This window comes from Rhinoraja longicauda, chromosome 2 (genome assembly GCF_053455715.1).
Source record: "Rhinoraja longicauda isolate Sanriku21f chromosome 2, sRhiLon1.1, whole genome shotgun sequence".
Classification (NCBI taxonomy): domain Eukaryota; kingdom Metazoa; phylum Chordata; class Chondrichthyes; order Rajiformes; family Arhynchobatidae; genus Rhinoraja; species Rhinoraja longicauda.
The window spans coordinates 102,862,393-102,887,200 of NC_135954.1; the positions used below are offsets into that span (position 1 = coordinate 102,862,393).

Consider the following 24,808-nt stretch of genomic DNA (forward strand, 5'->3'; position numbering starts at 1 on the left):
TCATCTATTTTAAAGCAAGGAGTCTGATAAGTAAAGTTAATGAACTGAGTGATTTATAACAATGCAATGTTGTTCCTATTGAGGAGATATGGTTAATATGGATAAAGATGAGAAAATTAATAGCTCAAAGTTTTACCCTTCAGGTGGAATGTGAAAGGATGTAAACTAGGAAGTGGCATTGCAATATTAATCAAGGAGTCCATTACTAGAATAGAGAGGGAGGACGTCCGAGATGGTCATAGAGTCATAGCATCACAGAATCATATGGTGTGGAAATAGGCCCTTTGGCCCAACTTGCCAATGCTGACCAACACCAGTCCCACCTGCCTAAGTTGGCCCATATCCCTTATTCTTAAAGTAGGACCATATAGGTAGACCTTAGATACTAAAGTGTTGATCACATTGCTGGGTGCGTACTACAAGCCTCCAACTTGTCAGAAGAAGATAAAGGAGCAGGCAATTCACTGAGAAGTCTAAGTAATAGAGTAATGATAGTGGGGGATTTCAATTTTCTCTGTAGAGTCTGAGTCAAGATAGCGCAATGATAATGGGGGATTTCAATTTTCTCAGTGGAGACTGAGTCATGATGGGCTTAGACAGGATAGATAGGGAGAAGCTTTTTCCCCTAAGCAGCGATGTCTAAAACCTGCCTTCTTCCCTCACCCTTAGCTATCACGTATCTGTACACTGTAAATGGCTCGATTGTAATCATGCATTGTCTTTCCGCTGACTGGTTAGCACGCACCAAAAGCTTTGCACTGTACCTCGGTACACGTGTCAATAATAAACTAAATGATAGTGTAGTTTAGGAACTACTGCTTAGGAACTACTGCTCCTTGGCTATTTTCAGGATTCAGGATTCAGGATATCTTTATTTGTCGTCCAAAAAAACCATTTTTTTTGGACGAGATTTCGTCACCCACAGTCCAACAATAAGAGCAATAAAATAAGCAAATTAAACAACCCCAACCAACACAAAACACACAAAAAAAGAAACATCCATCACAGAGAGTCTCTTCCAGTCCCCTCCTCACTGTGATGGAAGGCCAGAATGTCTTTTCTCTTCCCCTGCCGTCTTCTCCCGCGGTCAGGCTGTTGTCCTTGCCACGTTCCAGGCCGCGCCGGACGGTGAAAGGTCCGCAACGGGCCGACCCAAGCCCCGCGATCCGGGGCGGGTGAAGACGCTGCTCCTCTATGGAACAATGGCAAAACCCTGGTGTGTTTCTTACAGTGGACATCACAATCTGCTGAGTTGTCCACAGGTGCTGTATTGATTTATTGAACGAGATCTTTCCAGATGCGATATTTTTTTTAAAAGGGAAAACAAGATAAAATTGTTGGGAATTTATGTTTGCTGCTGTTCTTTCTTTTCTCCTGTCTTGCGAGTGATCTAACAGTTCTCGCTATGCACAGCTCAGGGGCTGTGTGAGATAAGGAGCAGGTGCATCTGAAGTGGAAATCCATAGTATCCAAAGCAGAAGGACTATCTCCCGCTTTGATGACCCTTGGACTATCCTTGATCGGACTTTGTTGTCTTTACCTGGCACTAAACGTTATTCCCTTATCATGCATCTGGACACTGTAAATGGATTGATTGTAATCTTGTAATCGTGAAAGATAGAAAGGAGACAATTAGAATTGATTCGGGAAAACATTGGACTTCTGGACATTAAGGACCTGGAAAGATCAAGAAAAAAAATCTATTTGTTTAGAATTAATAAGCAACATAGATAATTACATTGAAGACAGACATAGAATGCTGGAGTAACTCAACGTGTCAGGCAGCATCTCTGGAGACAAGGAATAGGCGGCGTTTCAGGCTGGAACCCTTCTTCAGTATGCATTGTCTTTCTGCAGACTGGTTAGCACGCAACAAAAAAGCTTTTCACTGTACCTCGGTCGGTACACGTGACAATAAAGTAAACCGAAACTAAAGTAACAGGACGGTATCCTGGGGAAGATTTCAAAGGAGTCAGTTGATATACCACATCTACATGTAAAGCACTGTTCATGCCAACATGCCATGACAGGAAACAGCCAGATTCGTCTGTGCAAGGAGGAACTGCAGATGCTAGTTTAAACCGAAGATAGCCACAAAAAGCTGGAGTAACTCAGCGGGACAGGCAGCATCTCTGGAGAGAAGGAATGTGTGACTCACCTAGCAAACAGCTAACAATGGCCTGTTTCGTTTTTTTGTCCTTTGTTTTTTGCATATCTTTCATTCATTTCTTCTATATCTCTCTACACCACTGTCTATATCTCTCCTCTTCCTTTCCCCTGACTGGTCCGAAGAAGGCTCTCGACCCGAAACGTCACCCATTCCCTCTCTCCAGAGATGCTGCCTGTCCCGCTGAGTTACTCCAGCTTTTTGTGCCTATCTTAGATTCACCTGAGCGGTCTTTCAAAGCAAGGTGTCTGGTCAGGATGAGTGACAGAAAAGGAATGAAGTGACCCAAGGAATGGCGGTTTTTAATGTGTTGTTACGGATCAGGAATGGCAGAAGCCAGGAAACAAAGTGTGGGAATGTCACAGTGAAAAGGGCTAATATGTTTTCGGAAGGTTGGGCACAAAATGCTGGAGTAACTCAGCGGAACGGGCAGCATCTCTGGAGAGACGGAATGGGTGACGTTTCGGGTCGAGACCCTCCTTCAGACTAGTCAGAAGAAAGGGAAATGAGGGCTGTAGACAGTGAAGTAGAGATATGAATGAAAAATATGCAAAAAAGTAACGATGATAATGGAAACAAGCCATTGTTAGCTGTTTGCTGGGTCATGTGTAATTAGTACTTTCTTTTCTGTAGTCCTTGTGCTCCACCCTTTCCTTGAGCCTTTTATCAGTCTTGGCCACAGTACCATAAGATACGGCCTTAACGAGAGTACAAGATGTTACATCCGAAAGAACATTGCTACATCTAATCACAAACCACCTTCTTTTTCATTTCAAAACCCTCCAGCATAACCCTTGTCAGACAATAGTAAAAGCAATATTGAGAATTGGAGGAGTCATTGTTACAATACACTTGCCGGTAAAATGCATCTCTTGGCTGTGGTGTGAAATGCGTTCTGCCATAATACCAACTCATGGTACTCCACCTCTGAAATTCAATTAATTGACTTCAGAAATTCTGCTGCCTCTGTCCTAACTTGCATCATTCCGACACATGCGTCACTCTTTTGCTTCCTGGCATCCTTTGGCCCCGTGTCAAGTTTTCAATGTGTAGCGTCAACTTCAAAACCAGCAGTCGTCTTGATCTTCAACACCTTGTTATCTCCTCAAGTCTTACAATCCTCCCCGAGAGATAAGTCCGCTTCTAACTGCAGCCCATTAACCATCCCTGAATTTAATCATATCACCTATACTTTCAGCTGCCAAGGTTTCTGAGCTCTGGAATCACCTGGTTAAACTCCTTCACCACGCTACCTACATGCCTGCTACGAAACGCCTCTGAGAATCGACCTCGTTGGCTTATATTTTAGGTCACCTGCCCTCTTCATGGGAGGTAAACACAAAATGCTGGAGTAACTCAGCGGGTCAGGCAGCTTCTCAGGAGAGAAGGAATGGGTGACGTTTCTGGTCGAGACCCTTCTTCAGACTGATGTTGGAGCACCCATTCCTTCTCTCCTGAGATGCTGCTTGACCCGCTGAGTTACTCCAGCATTTTGTGTCTGCCTCCGATTTAAACCATCATCTGCAGTTATTTTCCTACACATCTTGCCCCCTTATACTAACATCAGTTGAATAATGCTTCTGGAAAACACTTTGGGAAATTTTGCTGCATTAATAGTCATGTATCAGTCAGAGTCAGTGTTAGGGGCAATGAGTTTGTATATAAAGTTGTAGAGTGCAGAAACAGACCTTTCAGCCACCATAGATAGGCACAAAATGCTGGAGTAACTCAGCGGGTCAGGCAACATCTCTGGAGAAAAAGAATAGGTGATGTTTCGGATCAGAACTCTTCAGCTGAAGAGGGGTTCTGACCCGAAACGTCACCTATTCTTTTTTCTCCAGAGATGCTTCGGTATAAACCCGCATCTGTGGATCCTTCCTACACGTACCTTTCGACCACTGTGTCTATGCTGACCATCACTACTATCTACACTCATCCAATGTAGCAGCAGGCGATTAACAAATAACATGGAGTTGTGCAGCACAGGAACAGGCCTGTCAGCCCCCAGTGTCTGTGCTGAACAAGATACCAAATGAATCTAATCGTTGCTGCCTGCACGCAATCATATCCGTCCCATCCCAGCAAATCCATGTGCCTATCTAAAAGTCTCTTAAATAGGCACTATTGTACATGCCTCCACCACCACCATCACCGCCCCTGCGGATTCCAGGAACCCACTGCTCTCTGTGCAAATAAACTTGCCCACTCAATTTGTTTGAACTTCCTTCATCTCGTCTTAAGGGCCTGTCCCGGTTCAGCGATTTTTAAGGCGACTGCCGGCGAATTTCAAAGTCGTAGCAGATTGCCGAAAAACGTTAGAAAATGTTTAACCCTACGACGATGTCTACTACAATGACCACGACAATGCCCACGACAAGCTACGAAAACCTACCACCTCGGCGACGGCAAGCTGCCCACAACCGGCGACCCAGTCAATAGACAATAGACAATAGGTGCAGGAGGAGGCCATTCGGCCCTTCGAGCCAGCACCGCCATTCAATGTGATCATGGCTGATCACTCTCAATCAGTACCCCATTCCTGCCTTCTCCTCAGTCTTCGCGACCTAGGACATCCACTGCGATGGGGACCACGACAAGCTACCACAACCGACGTCATCCTGCGCTTGCTACAACTCCGAACTAGGCAGCGTACCATGGTAGAATGACATGATCTGAAGACCAGCAGCAAACAGCCCATTCAATAGACAATAGACAATAGACAATAGACAATAGGTGCAGGAGTAGGCCATTCAGCCCTTCGAGCCAGCACCGCCATTCAATGCGATCATGGCTGATCACTCTCAATCAGTACCGCCGTTCCTGCCTTCTCCCCATACCCCCTCACTCCGCTATCTTTAAGAGCTCTATCCAGCTCTCTCTTGAAAGCATCCAACGAACTGGCCTCCACTGCCTTCTGAGGCAGAGAATTCCACACCTTCACCACTCTCTGACTGAAAAAGTTCTTCCTCATCTCCGTTCTAAATGGCCTACCCCTTATTCTTAAACTGTGGCCCCTTGTTCTGGACTCCCCCAACATTGGGAACATGTTTCCTGCCTCTAATGTGTCCAATCCCCTAATTGTCTTAAATGTTTCAATAAGATCCCCCCTCATCCTTCTAAATTCCAGTGTATACAAGCCCAATCGCTCCAGCCTTTCAACATACGACAGTCCCGTCATTCCGGGAATTAACCTAGTGAACCTACGCTGCACGCCCTCCATAGCAAGAATATCCTTCCTCAAATTTGGAGACCAAAACTGCACACAGTACTCCAGGTGCGGTCTCACCAGGGCCCGGTACAACTGTAGAAGGACCTCTTTGCTCCTATACTCAACTCCTCTTGTTATGTTCCACAAGCAGAGGTCTGCCACTCCAGGAAGAGAGCCCCCACAAGACCACAACCCAAGCCCCTTTTCAGTGCCCCCTCACACCCTCCCAAAGGAGTTTATTTTTCGATGCAGTGCATTGGTTGTGCTGGTTTTGTTTCAATGATCGAAATAAATGACAAGAGTTCGCCTTTCAAAGCAGTGAATTGCTTGACTTTGTGATTGCTTCATTGATCTAAATAAATGAGAAGAGCTCTCTTTTAAATGCAGTGCAATGCCCGTGTCTGCGTTTATTGTATTGGTCGAAATAAATGAAACTGGAATATTTGAAAAAGAGATGCCATGAGAAAGTACATAGAAATGCAATAATAAGGCAAAGCAGCGTCTTTACCACCTTAGACAGCTGTGGAAATTCAGAGTGTCTCTGAGGATCCTTCAATGCTTCTACTCTGGGGCTGTAGAGAGCATCCTGTCCGGCAACATCACAGTCTGGTTTGGGAACAGCTCTGCCCAGGACAGGAAGGCCCTGCAGAGAGTAGTGCGTTAGGCCGAACGCACCATGGGAACTACACTCGCCCCCCTGCAGGACCTATACATCAGGAGGTGCAGATCCAGAGCAAGCAAGATCATGAGGGACCCCTGCCACCCCAGTAACGGACTGTTCCAGCTGCTACGGTCAGGCAAACGCCTCTGCTGTCACGCTGTGAAAACGGAGAGGATGAGACGGAGTTTCTTCCCACAGGCCATCAGGACTGTTAACTATTATAACTCCAGGGACTAAATTTTGTCTTTTCTGTATTAGCTTTAATTTATGTGCTGTAACTGTAATTCTTTTGTGCACAATCCGCAGGCATTGCCACTTTCATTTCACTGCACATCGTGTATGTGTATTTGACAAATAAACTTGACTTGACTTGACTCCACGTTTCAGTCCCCATTCAACAGCTGGCTGTTGCAGCTGCACTTCTGTGGACGGGTTTTGACAGTGTTACGGAGGTGACGTGGTAGTGGTCTGGCCAGTGAGGTGGTAGTGGTCTGGCCGGACCTTGCTGTCGGTATGGTCAGGTGTCCGCCCCCCCTTTGACAGCATCGCAGTCCCCCCACCCCCATTCCACAGCTGGCTGTTGCAGCTGAACGTCTGTGGGTGGGTTTTGACAGTTCCTGTCGCGACTTGTCTCCTCCTGATCCCGCTACCTGTCGCCCGTTGACGTTGGTAGTCGCCAATGAAATTCATCCGTCCTCAGTACCGGCGACCACCAACCACACCTGGCGACAACCTGTGACAGCGCCCACGACAAGCTACGTTCCTTGGCGTCGAGGAAGCTGTCGGCGAAAAAATGAGTGCACAATAAAATTTCCGCGACTCGCCGAGATCCTGCCCGCGACACCCAGGCCAACGTGTGGCGACAGCCTAGTCACCGGCAGTCGCCTTAAAAATCGCCTAACTGGGACGGGCCCTTTAAAGCTGTGCCCACTAGTCTTTGACAGTTCTACCTCTGTGGACGGCGGCACGGTGGCGCAGAGGTAGAGTTGCTGCCTTACAGCGAATGCAGCGCCAGAGACTCAGAGACGGAGTTTGTACATTCTCCCTGTGACCTGCATGGGTTTTCTCCGAGATCTTCGGTTTCCTCCCACACTCCAAAGATATAGAGGTATGATGGTTAATTGGCTGGGTAAAATGTTTAAAAAAAATTGTGCCTAGTGTGTGTAGGATAGTGTTAATGTGCAGGGATCGCTGGGCGGCGCGGACCCGGTGGGCCGAAGGGCCTGTTTCCGCGCTGTATCTCTAAATCTAAAAAAATCTAAAATCTACCCTGGGGTAAAGGTACCCTGGCTGTGCTCCTCCTATCGATGCCACTCATAATTCTGTAAACGTCTATGTATAAGAATGTACATTCTGTACATAGGAATGTACAGAGCCGTCCGTACTTTCTGAGGAGGCTCCGGTCTTTCAACGTCTGCAGTAAGATGCTGCAGATGTTCTATCAATCGGTGGTGGCCAGTGCCACCTTCTTCACTGTCGGTTCTCTACCCTGGTGCTGGGGTAGCAGGGCGAAGGCCGCGGACATCAACGGAAGTGACAAGCCCATCAGGAAGGCTGGCTCTGTCCTAGGGATGGAGTTAGATTCACTGGAGAAGGTTTAGTTTTAGTTTTGTTTGGAGATACAGCGTGGAAACAGGCCCTTTCGGCCCACTGGGCCCGCGCTGACCAGCGATCCCCGCACACTAACACTATCCTATACCCACCAGGGACAATTTTTACATTTACCGAGCCAATTAACCTACAAACCTGCACGTCTTTGGAGTCTGGGAGGAAACCGAAGATCTCAGAGAAAACCCACGCAGGTCACAGGGAGAACGTACAGACAGCACCCGTAGACGGGATCGAACCCAGGTCTCCGACACGGCATTCACTGTAAGGCAGCAACTCTACCGCAGCGCCACCATGGCGGTCTTGGAGGGGAGGATGCTCCTCAAACTGCGGAGCATCCTGGACAATACAGCTCACCCCCTCCATGACACACTGGTCAACCTGAGGAGCACCTTCAGCAACAGACTGGTTCCACCAAGATGCAGCACAGAACGCCACAGGAGATCCTTCTTCCCTGTGGCTATCAAACTGTACAACTCCTTCCCCTTCTGTCGTGGGGTAGACTGACGCATCCCCCCCCCCCCACTCCCCTCTTCCCCCCCCAGCCCCCCCCCCCCAGTCCCCCCCCCCTCCCCTTCCCAAATCTTTGCACATCCTCAATCCTGGACTTTCCACTCGTCACTTTAATTTCCTCTTTCATGTATCTTGTTGTGTTTTATGACTGTTGGCAGACCAATTTCCTTTCTGGGATAAATAAAGTTCTATCGTATCGTATCGTACCGTATCGTATCGTATAAGGAGAAAACGATCCAAGTTTGTCCTCTGATCTACGCAGTATCTGGCAAACCTCTTTTACCAGATGGTGACCAAATTCATGTGCTCAATCATAGAATCATTGAGTCATAGAGTCATACAGTGTGAAAACAGGTCCTTCGGCCCAACTTGTCCACACCGGCCAACATGTCCCACCCAACACTAGTCCTACCTGCTTGTGTTTGGCCATATCCCTCTAAACCTGACCTATCCTATCCCATCCCATCCTATCCTATCCTATCCTATCTTATTATTCACAAAATGCTGGAGTGACTCAGCGGGTCAGGCAGCATCTCGGGAGAGAAGGAATGGGTGACGTTTCGGGTCGAGACCCTTCTTCAGCCCGAAACATCACCCATTCCGTCTCTCCCGAGATGCTGCCTGACCTGCTGAGTCACTCCAGCATTTTGTGAATAAATCGATTTGTACCAGCATCTGCAGTTATCTTCTTATACTATCCTATACTATCCTATCCTATCCTATCCTTCCCATCCTATCCCGTCCTATCCTATCCTTCCCATCCTATCCCGTCCCATCCTGTCCTATCCTATCCTATCCTATCCCATCCTGTCCTATCCTATCCTATCCCATCCTGTCCTATCCTATCCTGTCCTATCCTATCCTATCCTATCCTATCCCATCCTGTCCTATCCTATCCTGTCCTATCCTATCCTATCCTATCCTATCCCATCCTATCCTATCCTATCCTATCCTATCATATCCTATCCTATCCTATCCTATCCCATCCTATCCTATCCTATCCTATCCTATCCTATCATATCCTATCCTATCCCATCCCATCCCATCCCATCCCATCCCATCCTATCCTATCCTATCCTGTCCTATCCTATCCTATCCTATCCCGTCCTATCCTATCCCATCCCATCCCATCCCATCCTATCCTATCCTATCCTATCCTATCCCATCCCATCCCATCCTATCCCATCCCATCCTATCCCATCCCATCCCATCCCATCCTATCCCATCCCATCCTATCCCGTCCTATCCTATCCTATCCTATCCTATCCCGTCCTATCCTATCCTATCCCATCCCATCCCATCCTATCCTATCCTATCCTATCCTATCCTATCCTATCCCATCCCATCCCATCCAATCCCATCCCATCCTATCCTGTCCTATCCTATCCTATCCTATCCTATCCTATCCCATCCCATCCCATCCTATCCCATCCCATCCTATCCCGTCCTATCCTATCCTATCCCATCCCATCCCATCCCATCCTATCCTATCCTATCCTATCCTATCCTATCCTATCCTATCCTATCCTATCCTATCCCATCCCATCCTATCCCATCCCATCCTATCCTATCCTGTCCTATCCTATCCTATCCTATCCTATCCCATCCCATCCCATCCTATCCCATCCCATCCTATCCCGTCCTATCCTGTCCCATCCTATCCCGTCCCATCCTGTCCTATCCTATCCTATCCTATCCTATCCTATCCTATCCTATCCTATCCTATCCTGTCCTATCCTATCCTATCCTATCCTATCATCTCCAATCCCATCCCATCCCATCCCATCCCATCCCATCCCATCCCATCCCATCCTATCCTATCCTATCCTATCCTATCCTATCCTCTCCTACCCTCTCCTATCCGTGTACCTGTCTAAAAGTTTCATAAACATTGCAATAGTACCTGTGAATCAGAGGCTTCTTAAACATTGTGAGAGTACCTGGCACCACTGTTTCTCAGGTTACTCATTCAGGACTTTAACCACCTGTCAAATTGTCAGCACACTGTTCTAAGTCATGTTTGGGCCTAATGCTCTGATGAAATTCATACATTTTTAAGGACAATGGTTCAATGGTTCAATTGTGCTTTTATTGTCACATGTGCGATGTGCAAACGCACAATGAAATTATTTTCTCACATACAGTTCAGTATAGCATCCACACACCTAGGCATTTCCCCGATTGGTAACCGTACAGAAATAGACTACTTATCCCTGCATGCAAGAGGCACCTTGTTCATAAGTTCATAAGTTCTAGGTGCTGAATTAGGCCTCCGCCATTCAATCTTCCTCTCAACCCCATTCTCCTGCCTTCTCCCCATAACCCCTGATACCCTTACTAATCAAGAATCTGTCAATCTCTGCCTTAAAAATATCCACCGACTTGGCCTCCACAGCCCTCTGTGGCGATGAATTCCACAGATTCACCACCCTGTAACTAAAGGCATTCCTCCCCATCTCCTTTCTAAAGGTACGTCCTTTTATTCTGAGGCTATGGCCTCTGGTCCTGGACTCTCCCGCTAGTGGAAACATCCTCACCACATTCACACTATCCAGGTCATATGTTACGGTGCCAACTTTCAGAGTCCAGTCCGACGTTGCAAATGAATAACTATTGTGGTCAGGTTTTGATTTTCTGAGGCCCAACTATTAAAGTTGGCAGGACTTCACTGCATTTTCCATCTCAGAGACTTAATTTTTGTTTTTACATGACGTGGGAAGTATTGGCAACGTCAGTATATATTGGCGGCCCCGAATTGGTGTTAAACTGAGGACGCCTCTGAATTTGAAGTCAACCGCACTACTGTCACGTGCCAGCCAGACTGATTTATTTTCCCAAAAGAGCTGAGTGAAGCAGATGTGTTTTCTTTACCAGCAGAAGTTTCACAGTTGCCTTCAACGAGTCTCGTCTTATTCATTAAATCTCTACAGAATTACCTAATTTCATAAATTTACGTTCTTTACATTTACCATGGGTTTCACCCGACTAGCATGGTTTGAACTCATATCTGTAAATCAATAGAAGATAGACACAAAAATACTGGAGTAACTCAGCGGGTCAGGCAGCATCTCTGGAGAGAAGGAATGGGTGACGTTTCGGGTCGAGACCCTTCTTCAGCCTGAGAGTCAGGGGCGAGGGAGACACAGAGATAAGGTGTGAAAATGAGACATCAAGGGGAGTGGAGAACAAGGAAAATGTAGAATAGACCATTGTTAGCTAGGACAAGGTGACAACAAAGCAAACAGAGATACAATGTAATCAGGGACAGTCAGACTGGTCGGAGAACTGGGAAGGGGGAGGGATGGTGAGGAAGAGAAATCAAGGATTACTTGAAGTTAGAGAAGTCAATATTCATGCCTGAAGAAGGGTCTCGACCCGAAACGTCACCCATTCCTTCTCTCCCGAGATACTGCCTGATCTGCTGAGTTACTCCAGCATTTTGTGAATAAATCAATATTCATGCGCTGGGGTGTAAGCTACCCAAGTGAAATAGGTACTCGGCCTCACTCTGACAATGGAGGAGGCCCAGGCCAGAAAGGTCAGTGTGGGAATGGGAGGAGGAGTTGAAGTGTTTAGCAACCAGGAGATCAGGTAGGTTTAGACGGACTAAATCAATCGTTCAATGGTACTTTACTGAAAGCCTCAAGAGTCTGAAGAAGGGTCTCGACCTAAAACATTACCTATTCCTTCTCTCCAGAGATTCTGCCTGGCCCGCTGAGTTACTCCAGATTTTTGTTTCTATCTTTGATGTAAAAACAGCATCTGCAGCTCCTTCCTTCACAAACTAATTGTTGCTTTTCATAAGTAGCTGGCATGGGGAATTCCTAAATCTAATCATGCATTCATACCAACACAGTTACAGCCATGCACTTTGTCATAGGAACAGCAACTTAACCCAAAGACAAAGTTCCAGAACCCCCCCCCCCCAACATTTTGGCTGATTATAATGCAGCTAATCTTTTTTCTTGCTAAAACATGAACAGTGAAATTTTAAATCTTGGCTGAAGTCAGAATGTTTATGAAGCTCATACCAAATTTTGAGTCATAGTAAAGAAAATCTCCTGATAGTGATCAGCACCACTTGGAAATCTATCCAAAAATGCTTTTGGAACACAAGAGGGTATAGTACTCCTCCAGGTGTGAATTGATTGCAGGCTTGTGAAAGGGCAGCTAGTCATTCTCTGCCAAAAGCAAGGAACCCTGTTTAAAAGATGCCTTGGTGCACACTTGCACAAATGAAAAGAAGGCTTTGATGAATTTGTAATGAATGGCTGCCAAGTATGTCAATTTGTAAACAAAAATACTTCCAGGGGGCATCATCTAGAAATGCCTTCCTAAATCTGCTGGCCTAGTCACACAGTTCAATAATATTTCGGCATTGTTTCCTATTTCAGTGGAAAAGCACAGGCCCGGCGATCATTTCTCTGAACACCTCCGCTCAGTCCGCCTAAACCTACCTGATCTCCCGGTTGGTCAACACTTTAACTGGCACGGCACGGTGGCGCAGCGGTAGAGTTGCTGCCTTACAGCGAATGCAGCGCCGGAGACTCAGGTTCGATCCTGACTACGGGCGCCGTCTGTACGGAGTTTGTACGTTCAACCCGTGACCTGCGCGGGTTTTCTCCGAGATCTTCGGTTTCCTCCCACACTCCAAAGACGTACAGGTATGCAGGATAATTGGCTGGGCAAATGTAAAAATTGTCCCGAGGGTGTGTAGGATAATGTTAATGTGCGGGGATCGCTGGCGGCGCGGACCCGGTGGGCCGAAGGGCCTATTTCCGCGCTGTATCTCTAAATCTAAAATCTAAAAATCTAACTCCACCTCCCATTCCCACACTGACCTTTCTGTCCTGGGCCTCCTCCATTGTCAGAGTGAGGCAAATTGGAGGAACAGCACCTCATATTTCTCTTGAGTAGCTTACACCCAAACGGTATGAACATTGACCTAGAACTTCAAGTAGCCCTTGCTTTCCCTCTCTCTCTCCATCTCCTTACTCGTCCCAGTTCTCCCACCAGTCTTACTGTCTCCGACTACATTTTATCTCTGTACCGCCCACTCCCCTGACATCAGTCTAACGAAGAGTCTCAGCCCCAAAATGTCATCCATTCCTTCTCTCCAAAGATGTGACCTGTCCCACTGAGTTCCTCCAGCATTTTATGTCTATCTGCACTTGGTAAGTGGCAGATTGATCAAAAATATCAAAGCCCCTGTAATGTATGGAAAAATGATTGTTTTAATTCACTGCTGGATTAATGGCAGAAAACAAAGGGTGATATTTATTAGTTTAGTTTAGTTTAGTTTAGTTTAGTTTAGTTTAGTTTAGTTTAGTTTAGTTTAGTTTAGTTTAGTTTAGTTTAGTTTAGTTTAGTTTAGTTTAGTTTAGTTTAGTTTAATTTAGTTTAGAGATACAGCGCAGAAACAGGCCCTTCGGCCCACTGAGTCTGTGTCAACCAGTGACCCCCCTGCACACCAACCCTATCCTGCGCACTGGGGACAATTTACACTTATACCAAGCCAATTAACCTACAAACCTGTACGTTGTTGGAGTGTGGGAGGAATCCGGAGCACCCGAAGAAAACCCACGCAGGTCATGGGGAGAACGTGCAAACTCTGCACAGACAGCACCCGTAGTCAGGATCGAACCCAGGTCTCTGGCTCTGTAAGACAACAACTCTACCGCTGTGCCACTGTGCTGCTCTCTTACATGCGGCCAGAATTTTAGTGGCCGGAGTATTGGATGAAGTGCTGCTCCACAGAGGACAGAACCATGTCCCTTGGTTTGTATGCTCTGGCTTGGACTCAGATGTAGAACTTTGTGAATTATTACCAAACAGGCAATGTGGTTGATAGGTGGTGAAGTTCAAGGCTACAGGAAGCTGTCACCAGATAGAAACATAGAAACATAGAAAATAGGTGCAGGAGTAGGCCATTCGGCCCTTCGAGCCTGCACCGCCATTCAATATGATCATGGCTGATCATCCAGCTCAGTAACCCGTACCTGCCTTCTCTCCATACCCTCTGATCCCTTTAGCCACAAGGGCCACATCTAACTCCCTCTTAAATATAGTCAATGAACTGGCCTCAACTACCTTCTGTGGCAGAGAATTCCACAGACTCACCACTCTCAGTGTGAAGAAATGTTTTCTCATCTCGGTCCTAAAAGACTTCCCCCTTATCCTTAAGCTGTGACCCCTGGTTCTGGACTTCCCCAACATCGGGAACAATCTTCCCGCATCCAGTCTCTCCAACCCCTTAAGAATTTTATGTTTCTATAAGATCCCCCCTCAGTCTTCTAAATTCCAGCGAGTATAAGCCTAGTCTATCCAGTCTTTCTTCATATGAAAGTCCTGCCATCCCAGGGATCAATCTGGTGAAATGGGTTATGTGGGCACAAAAGTGGCAAATGGAATTCAGTCTGGGGATAAAAATAGCAAAATACATCTGAGGAGGAGAATCCACAGAAAATAATACATGATAATTGGATGGATATCAAGATTTGTAAAGGAACAGAGGGATCACATAGTGCATGTCCACAAATCCCCGAAGATAATTGGATGGATATATGAGGTGGTTAATAAAGCATACTGGATACTTCGATAACCACGGCTGACAATACAAGATCTGGAAAGTTAAAACAGCGCCAACCTTTCTCTGTCATTTAAAAGAGAGTCCAGGAAGTAGGGAGCAAAGGTTTGAGCTAATTAGAAGAAAGTTTAGAAGGGAGTGGAGGGAGAAAAAACTTTGCTCAGGAAGCAGCAGTGATTTGGAACTCACTGACAAACAGAATGAAAAGGGTAGAAACCTTTACCACCGAGGTGAACACTTGAAGTTGCACAAGGTGCGGAAATTGGGACCAAGCCCTCAGAAGTGGGTTCACCTAAACTCCATCATTAGCGGGAGAGGACATGAGAGGGCTGAATGACCTCCTTCTGCACAGTAAGTTAATGCGGTTCTACAACAATCTATGCAAACAAAATACTATGGGCACTAGAAATCTGAAAATAAACACAAGTGACTCTGATGAAACCTGTGAAATGTTAACTCTATATCTGCAGTCTCTTGTGTTGCTGTGAAATGTTAACTGTTTCTGACTGTGCAGATGCTGTCTGGTCTGCTGGGGTATATCAAACACTGTGTCACTTCTCTCTGGCTTTCCTGTAATTATTGCTTCCTTAATGTTGCAGTCAGTTTCATGTGGGGATATCAAGAAGAGTGATAATTACGTGTTGCTTTTTAACGGTCGAAAACCTAATGGGATGTTTGCACCCACGGGAAGATGAGTTAAATTTGGGGTCGTGCCCAAAAGAAATTTGAACAGCAAGTTTCACGACCGATGCATGGTATAAACAAACATTTCCGTATCTGAATTTATGACAATTATGAACATCAAAATTAATGCAATGGTCAACACATGTACTGAAGAAAGAAATGCATTTTAAAAACATAAAAATCACCAAATTAATATTTAAAATAATCTTTTTATTTTGGTCGCCGTCAATAAACTATTAACACAATGGGTGGCACGGTGGTGCAGCGATAGAGTTGCTGCCTGACAGCTCCAGAGACCTAGGTTCGATCCTGACTACGGTCACTGTCTGTACAGAGTTTGTACGTTCTCCCCGTGACCACACGCATTTTCTCCGGGTGCTCCAGTTTCTGCCCACATTCCAAAGACGTCCCTACAAGGTTTCTAGGTTAATTGGCTTATGTAAATTGTCCCTAGTGTGTAGGATAGAACTGGTGTATGGGTGATTGCTGGTCGGCATGGACTCGGTGGGCCAAAGAGCCTGTTGTTTCTGTAAACTAAACTAAACTAAACTAATCACAGGCATCATCTATTTGAGCTGTTAGTCATGGAATGTGGAATTCATTAATAATTCCAGTCTTCCTCGAATCAAAGCAGAAATTTTAGTTCCAGCTCCTTGCAAGCCTTCAGAATGAAAGAAAGTGCCAAACCCTTGCAGGATGTAGGGGCAAATTTTCCAGTAATTGTTTCTGTACTGGGCCTTGCCATACTATCTAAGGGAAGCTTCCTTTTCCAGTTAATAGCAACGAGAAACATCATAGTGCAGATGGAAGCTCTTTGTGTCAGAAAGAACTGCAGATGGTGGTTTAAACCGAAGGTAGACACAAAATGCTGCAGTAACTCAGCCAAACAGGCAGCATCTCTGGAGGGAAGGGATGGGTGCCATTTTGGGTCGAGACAATCTTCTTTAGATTGAAAGTCATGGGAAAGGGAAACAAGATATATAGATGGTGATGAGAGAGAGATATGGAGCAAATGAATGAAAGATATGCAAAAAAGTAACAATGATATAGGAAACAGGGCATTGTTAGCTGTTTGCTAGGTGAGAACAAAAGGCTGGTGTGTCTTGGGTGGGGATAGGGATGGAGAGAGAGGGAATGCCAGGGTTACTTGACTATCCCAACGTTTAAGAAACAGTTGGACAGGTACATGGATAGGACAGGTTTGGAGGGATTTGGACCAAGTGCAGGCAGGTGGGACGAGTGTAGCTGGGACCTGTTGGCTGGTGTGGACAAGTTGGGCTGAAGGGCCTGTTTCCACACTGTATCACTCTTTGACTCCATGAGGGAGGTTGACAAGTGGAGGTTCGGATGGTAATAAAATGAAGGAGGTCTTGAGGGAATGTAAGACATGACTGCCATCATTCGGAGTACTCATCAGTGTCCGTCAAGGAGATTCTGGTCAAGAGCATACAGTCCATGGAGAAAGTGGCAAGGAACATTTGCGGTTTCTATAACCTGGGCAATGGCAGCTGAAGCCCGAGTCACCAAGATGGCGGCACGGTGGCACAGCGGTAGAGTCGTTGTCTCACAGCGCCGGAAACCTGGCTTCGATCATCACTATTGGTGTTGTCTGTACAGAGTTTGTACCTTCTCCCCATGACAGCGTGGGTTTTCACCGGGTGCTCCGGTTTCCTCCCACACTACAAAGACGTACAGGTTTGTCGGTTCATTGGCTTCAGTAACGATTGTAAAATTGTATCTAACGTGTTGGTTAGTATGAATGTGAAAGGGGATCGGTGGTCAGTGCGGACTTGGTGGGCCGAAGGCATTTAGGGTCTTCAGTCTGAAGAAGGGGCCTGACCTGAAACGTCACCTGTCCATTCTCCACAGCGATGCTGCCTGACCCACTGTGTTACTCCAGCGTTTTGTGTATATCTAGTAGAATGCATTGACTGCATCATGTTCTGCTGTGCGCCAAATATGCTGTTAAATTGTCTTTGTTATAATTGTTACATCAAGTTTTTTTGATGTTTGTGTTAAGTGTCATGTAAATTGCATCCTCCATACGGTGTTATGGAAACAACGATTTTAATGCAACAATTATGGGGGTGTTAAATACAGCATGTAGTGAAGAACTTTGCAAATGAGAAGTTAAACTGAGCAGATTGTAGCTTCGTTAAATGAATAACCATAGATCATGTATTGTAATTGATGGGTTTCCATGGATTTGGAAGCACGGAAAGAGATAAAATAGCAGGAGTCATTGTGTAGGAAGGAACTGCAGATGTTGGTTTAAACCAAAGATAGACACAAAAGGCTGGAGTAACTCAACGGGTCAGGCAGCATCTCTGGAGAGAAAGAATAGGTGACGTTTCGGGTCGAGACCTTCTTCAGGAATTGATTCAGGCCTGTCGTATGTTGAAAGACTGGAACGACTAGGCTTGTATACACAGGAATTTAGAAGGATGAGAGGGGATCTTATCGAAACATATAAGATTATTAAGGGGTTGGGCACGTTAGAGGCAGGAATCATGTTCCCAATGTAGGGAGAGTCCAGAACCAGGGGCCCCAGTTTAAGAATAAGGGGTAGGCCATTTAGAACGGAGATGAGGAAAAGCTTTTTCCACTCAGAGAGTTGTAAATCTGTGGAATTCTCTGCCTCAGAAGGCAGTGGAGGCCAATTCTCTGAATGCATTCAAGAGAGAGCTAGATAGAGCTCTTAAGGATAGCGGAGTCAGGGGGTATGGGGAGAAGGCAGGAACGGGGTACTGATTTAGAATGATCAGCCATGATCACATTGAATGGTGGTGCTGGCTCGAAGGGCTGAATGGCCTCCTCCTGCACCTATTGTCTATTGTCTATTGTCTATTGTCTATTGTCTATTGTCTATTGTCTATTCAGGATTTCTCCGCCCATTCAGTATGATTGTTATTGATCCCATCTTGTTCTTTCCCAATATTTGGTGAAGCCTTTGTCATGTGGAATTGTTTTTACCTTCTTCTTAAAAACTTTCAAAAAATTCTTTGCAAGCATTTGTGTCAGTGAATTCTACAAGTCCTGAATGAAGAAATGTGGAGTCGTAGTCATGATTCAATGACTACTAATCTATAAATTGACCATAATCTTCCACCAAACCAACACAACGTAGGACTGTTCCTTCCCCCAACTCCAATATGGGCCAGGGGCGTTCTCTAACCGCAACACAAGGTCCATGACCCTTCCTTTCTTCAATGTAATAGGGGCTCTGACCGTTCCTTTCCCTAACCCCAAGACGGGCTTCAACGACTACTTTGCCCAACACAACACTGCCCCCAGTTATTCACCTCCAACGTCCCCAACACATTGTAGGCCTGTGTAATTTTAATACCCAGGAGAATATTAATGAAAATCTGCCTTTAAAATCAGATGGACGTCATAATGCCTGGCCAGCTCCGACCCGTTCAGACCCCCCTGAGCCTCCTTGAGGGTCTCGTACTCCTTGAGATAGCCAGTGCGTCGGTCCAGGTTCTTGATCTCACCGTGCTCGGCAAACTTGTCGTGGATGTCCTTCCTCCTCGGTGACTTCCTCGTGGACCCCGGTCACAAACAGGATCCACTCCTCCACCAAACGTTGAGGGCCTGGCTCATTGCCGTCTTGCTCCATGGAGTCGTAGTCTTCCCGTAGCCTGGATCGAGCGCCTTCCTCGGAGCCAAATCCTCGCCCCTTCCTCCTCTTCGCCCTCTCCTTCAGTTTGTGGGTACTTTCGTCGCCCTCATCCGGGCCTACACTGTTCCCGACCTCTGGAAGTTAGGCACAGATTTTAACCAGCATCTGCAGTTTTTTCATACCTACACTGTTTGGGCCTACAGCGTCCAGGCCTACAGCCACCCCCCCCCCCCCCCCCCCATATGGGACAAGCCAATTGAGCCCAAAATACGGGATGTCCCGGCTAATATGGGGCAGTTGGCAACCCTAACGCCCGGACAGTGTAGGCCCGGGCGCTGCCTAGCGGAGGTTGCGTTGCAACCCGCCTTGGCCCGGGCGGCCACTATTGGTGGAGAGGGAGCACGTGACCGCTGGCTGGCAGAGGTCACGTGGGGGGCGGGGCGGTGATATCACCTTGTCCTGTATTTGGGAGTGAGGAAGTTGGCAACCCTAGCTACAGGCCCCACACTAGCTTAATCCGGCCCCGTGTGCGGGTCAATGGAGGGGCAGTGTTGCGGGAAGGGGCCAACCTTTCCCTACTTCATTCATCCAGAATATTGGGGTGGGGATTGAAAGGCCAGGATAAATGGTGGAAAACACCATCTACCTCCACTGGAATTTATTTTATGCTTGTTCTCGGTTTCATTGTGGATGTGGAGTTACATTGTCCCACGCTCTGCAATGTGTCGATGAATATCCGACTTTAGACTTTACCTTCGAGATTCAGCACGGAAACAATCCCTTCGGCCCACCGAGTCGGCGCCGACCAGCGATCGCCCGTGCACGAGCATCATCCCGCACACTACGGAAGATTTACAATGTTTATTGAAGCCAATTAACCTACAAACCGGTCCGTCTTTGGAGTGTGGGAGGAAACCGGAGCACCCGGGGAAAACCCACGCGGGGCACCGGGAGAACTTACAAACTCTGTACAGGCACCTCCCCTGGTCAGGATTGAACACGGGTCTCTGGCGTTGCAAGGCGGCAACTCTAACCCACGTGCCACTGCGCCGCCCTCTGTCATTGTAACTATCAATGACTCTTCAAAGTTATTTAATTACATTCCCTCGATACACTTAGAATGCTTCCTGTGTGATGTTGTTCCCATAGATGTTAGTCTTAAAGTCCGCCATTTAAATCAAAATTAATTCACAGTGACCTTAATGTGAACATAAACTTTTAACTTAAGAGAGACACAAAATGCTGGGGTAACTCAAGCAGCATCTCTGGAGAGAAGGAATGGGTGACGATTCGGGTCGAGACCCTTCTTCAAAGTTTTAACTTGCAGACTTGATGTATAATAGATCAGTTCGGTCCAGCCCTCAACATGATTATATTCCTGCAATGAGAATGGTTTGTAATGTGTATGAAATCAATAAGCAACTTTGCTTTTATCGTGAGGTCATAAGATCATAAGTGATAGGAGCATAATTAGGCCATTCAACTTTTTTCTAACTGGGGGGTGGGGGGGAGGGGGGTTGTGGGTGGGGAGATAATACAGAACAATACAAGTATAATCGAATTTAAAATGTATAATCGAATTTATAATGTAGGTACCATCGCGTACTATGAGTTCATACATATATTTGTTTTGTTAAAATTTAAATAAAATTAAATTTTTAAAAAATGAGGCCATTCAGCCCATCAAGTCTACTCCACCATTCAATCATGGTTGATCTTTCTCTCCCTCCTAACCCCATTCTCCTGGCTTCTCCCCAAAACCCTTATCACTCGTACAAATCGGCACGGGGCGGCACGGTGGCGCAGCGGTAGAGTTGCTGCCTTACAGCGAATGCAGTGCCGGAGACTCAGGTTCGATCTTGACTACGGGTGCTGTACTGTACGGAGTTTGTACGTTCTCCCCGTGACCTGCGTGGGTTTTCTCCGAGATCTTTGGTTTCTTCCCATACTCCAAAGACGTACAGGTTTGTAGGATAATTGGCTGGGCAAATGTAAAAATTGTCCCTAGTGGGTGTAGGATAGTGTTAGTTTGCGGGGATCGCTGGGCGGCACGGACCCGGTGTTCCGAAGGGCCTGTTTCTGTGCTGTATCTCTAAATCTAAATCTAAAAATCAAGAACCTACCTATCTCTGCCTTAAAATTATCCACTGACGGCCTCCGCAGCCTTCTGTGGCAAAGAATTCCACAGATTCACCACCCTCTGACTAAATAAATTCCTCCTCATCTCCTTCCTAAAGGAACGTCCTTTAATTCTGAGGCTATGACCTCTGGTCCTAGACTCTCCCATTAGTGGAAACATCCTCTCCACATCCACTCTATCCAGGCCCCTCACTATTCGGTAAGTTTCAATGAGGTCCCCCCTCATCCTTGTAAACTCCAGCGAGTGCAGGCCCAGAGCAGTCAAATGCTCCTGACATAAAGCATCTTTCTCCAGATATTAAGCATGTTGGATGGTTCCATGAGAGTGGAGAGTGGTAAACGTAACCCCTCTACTTAAAAAAGGAGACTAACATCAGAAAAAATGCGAGTCTATTTTTACACTGCTATATAGAATGAGATAAATATACACTTCGAAAACATCAATGGGGTTACATTTATGAAAGGGAATTTGGTTTTGATAAACCTACTGAAGTTTTTTTCAGGATGTAATTGTGAGAATAGATAAGGGAAAACCAGCGGATGTGGCATTTGATAAAGTACCACCGAATGGGGTGGTGTTCAAAATTAGGACAAATGTCATTGTGGATAATATTAGCATGGACTGAAAATTGGTGACGGGCAGGAAACAAAAAAGCAGAAAGAAGTGGGTCTTGTACCTGCACCCCTAGTCTCTCTGTTTTAAAACACTCCCCAGCATCCTATCATTTACTATGTAAGACCTGCCCTGGTTTGGCTTGCTGTAACTGTACACTGCAAGGGCCAGGAAGCGAGTGGGCAAGATCATCTCTGAGCCCTCTCACCCTGGCCACAAACTCTTTGAAGCACTTCCCTCTGGAAGGCGACTTCGGACTGTCAAAGCAGCCACAGCCAGACATAAAAACAGCTCTTTTTTCCGCGAGTGGTGGCTCTTACTCAATAACCAAAAGTCTGTGGTCTCTTTTTGCTCTGGTTTATTTCACTCACATATTTAAACCGTAATGATGTATTTTTAATGTTTTCATGTTTTATGCCTTATTCTTAATTGTTTACCGTATGTTCGTGTTGTTACTTGCGAGCTGAGAACCAAGGCACATTCCTTGTATGTGTACATACTTGGCCAATAAACTGATTCATTCATTCATAAAATGCTACACCACACATTTACCTGAATTAAATCCCATGTGCCCTGCCATTAACATAGACCTCCCTCATCTCTGTCCCTCTGTTAACCCAACCCCTCACTCATCACTTCCCCTCCAGCAGCCTACCCATCGCTCGTTATAGACCCTCTATCAACCTAACCCTTCTCTCCTGACTATCCTTCCGTTGACCTGACCCCCCCCCCCTCATCATCCAGGCTCCTCCCTCGCCTCGCCACTGCCCCTCTAATCAGCCTTGTTTCTCCCTCTAAGATGCCAGTGACTAGAGGTTGCCTGAGAGTGAAATTCAACTTAGAGGTACAGCCCTTCCTCCCTCCGGGTCCGTTCCGACCAGCGATCCCCGCGCACTAACACTGTCCAACGTGCGCAAGGGGACAATTTACAATTTTACCGAATTACCAATCAACCTACAAATCCGCTCGTCTCTGGAGTGTGGGAGGAAACCGTAGCACCCGGAGAAAACGCGCACGCAGTCACAGGGAGAACGCGCAAACTCCGCACAGACAGCACCTGTGGTCAGGATCGAACCCGGGCCTCTGATGCTGTGAGGCAGCAAATCTCTCATTGTGTCACTGTGCCACCCCCGTAATGTTGGGGAGGCGAACTTTGCTGGAAGGACCAGTGACCTCAGCAATTGGAAGCTGTTGGCATTATCGTTCTCAATGGGATATTCTCTCTAATTTCAACGAAAAAGACTGGAATCACCTACATAAGGGCTCACAATTAGAACCATTAGTTTAGTTTAGAGATACAGTGTGGAAACAGGCCCTTCGGCCCACCGAGTCCGCACCAACCAGCGATCCCCACACACTGATGGTATCCTACACATACTAGGGACAGGGATAATTTTACATTAATACCATGCCAATTAACCTACAAACCCGTATGTATTTGGAGTGTGGGAGGAAATTGAAGATCTCGGAGAAAACCCACGTGGTCACGGGGAGAACGTACAAATTCCATACGGACCGCACCTGTAGTCGGGATCGGACCCGGGTCTCTGGCGCTGCAAGTGCTGTAAGGCAGCAACTCTACCGCTGCGCCCATAGGATTTGAACTTACTCAATTTGATGAAATCGACAATTTTGGCAAATCGTTTGATATTCTAACCTTGAGGAACTGTGAAACTCAGGTGATCATTTCAAGATGACACCACGTTGTAAGCATAGGAGGTCCTGAATTCTATTCATCGGCAAAATAAATGATATTCACACTTCCAATTTGAACTTGCTTGAATTGGAGAGTTAACAAGAATGTTAATATGACATTGGTCAATGTTTGAGCTGGCTAATTACATCATGTCAGTGCTTAATTCCCTCATTTTAAAGCTGAAACGTATCACTGACCTTCAGCTCAACGACTGGAATGTTGCGATAATCAATTCCAGTCAAACAAAGAATAACAAAGAAAAGAAAGATCATGCATTTTTATAGGACCTGCCCAGGTCCTTGAGACACTAGAGCTTGCCTCCCTTGGAAGAGATTATATACGAAACACGTTTATATAGTTAATGAAACAATCGATTTATAGGTCAGCATGGCGGCATAGCAGTAGACTGTCATATGTTGAAAGACTGGAGCGACTAGGCTTGTATACACTGGAATTTAGAAGGATGAGAGGGGATCTTATCGAAACGTATAAAATTATTAAGGGGTTGGACACGTTAGAGGCAGGAAACATGTTCCCAATGTTGGGGGAGTCCAGAACCAGGGGCCACAGTTTAAGAATAAGGGGTAGGCCATTTAGAACAGAGATGAGGAAAAACTTTTTTAGTCAGAGAGTTGTGAATCTGTGGAATTCTCTGTCTCCGAGGGCAGTGGAGGCCAATTCTCTGAATATATTCAAGAGAGAGCTGGATAGAGCTCTTAAGGATAGCGGAGTCAGGGGGTATGGGGAGAAGGCAGGAAACGGGGTACTGATTGAGAATGATCAGCCATGATCACATTGAATGGCGGTGCTGGCTCGAAGGGCCAAATGGCCTTCTCCTGCACCTATTTTCTATTGTCTATTGTCTATTGTCTATTGTCTATAGAACCACTGCCTTACAGTGCCAGATCCTGACTACGGGTGCTGTCTGTACGGAGTTTGTACGTTCTCCCTGTGACCCGCGTGGGTTTTCTCCGAGATCTTTGGTTTCCTCCCACACTGCAAAGAAGTTTAATTGGCTTGGTATAAATGTAAAATTGTCCCTGGTGTGTGTAGGATAGTGTTAATGTGCAGGGATCGCTGGTTGGTGCTGACCCGGTGGGCCCAAGGGCCCTGTTTCTGTGCTGTACCTCTAAATTAAAATGAAATAATATCAGATACATTAGTCCCTGGAAGATATTGGTTCTTTCTTCCATTTTGTCTTGAATGGCAGCAGCTAATACGACACTGATGGGTAAACCGACCTCGATAACGTATCGTGTTCCGAAGCTGGACTACTCTTTACTCCTGAAAAGTTAAAATTCTCAAGTG

General features: G+C 46.2%; 1 pseudogene; it reads right to left on the bottom strand.

The window, feature by feature from the left end:
- Positions 1 to 2,769: 2,769 nt before the first annotated feature.
- On the bottom strand, positions 2,770 to 22,372 carry LOC144607097 (RNA-binding protein 8A-like; annotated as a pseudogene).
- Positions 22,373 to 24,808: the final 2,436 nt, after the last annotated feature.